The sequence below is a fragment of the Octopus bimaculoides genome, chromosome 14 (genome assembly GCF_001194135.2).
Source record: "Octopus bimaculoides isolate UCB-OBI-ISO-001 chromosome 14, ASM119413v2, whole genome shotgun sequence".
Lineage (NCBI taxonomy): Eukaryota > Metazoa > Mollusca > Cephalopoda > Octopoda > Octopodidae > Octopus > Octopus bimaculoides.
The window spans coordinates 5,351,570-5,351,968 of NC_068994.1; positions in this window are offsets into that span (position 1 = coordinate 5,351,570).

Consider the following 399-nt stretch of genomic DNA (forward strand, 5'->3'; position numbering starts at 1 on the left):
ATGAGACCTCTTGTTCCCCAGCTTCTTCCCCAACCCAACCTCCCAACCTGGCTCGTTCTCCTGCTCCCGCCCACGCTGCCGCACTTGCCCTTACCTCTCCAACACCACACTCCTCACCGGCACCCATTATCGACCCTATCGCATCACCGACTCCTTAACCTGCACTTCTACCAATATCATCTATTACATCTCCTGCTCTCTCTACCATTCTCTGTACATCGGAAAAACGGGACGCCGCTTGGCTGACCGGTTCGCGGAACACCTCCGAGACATCCGCCTTGGCAATGACACCCCAGTGTCACGCCATTTCCGCTCTACCGGTCACTCTTTGCAACATCTGTATATCTAGAACAGGCACTAAGCTGCCTAACTAGACTTAATGTCTTTTTTTTATAAATT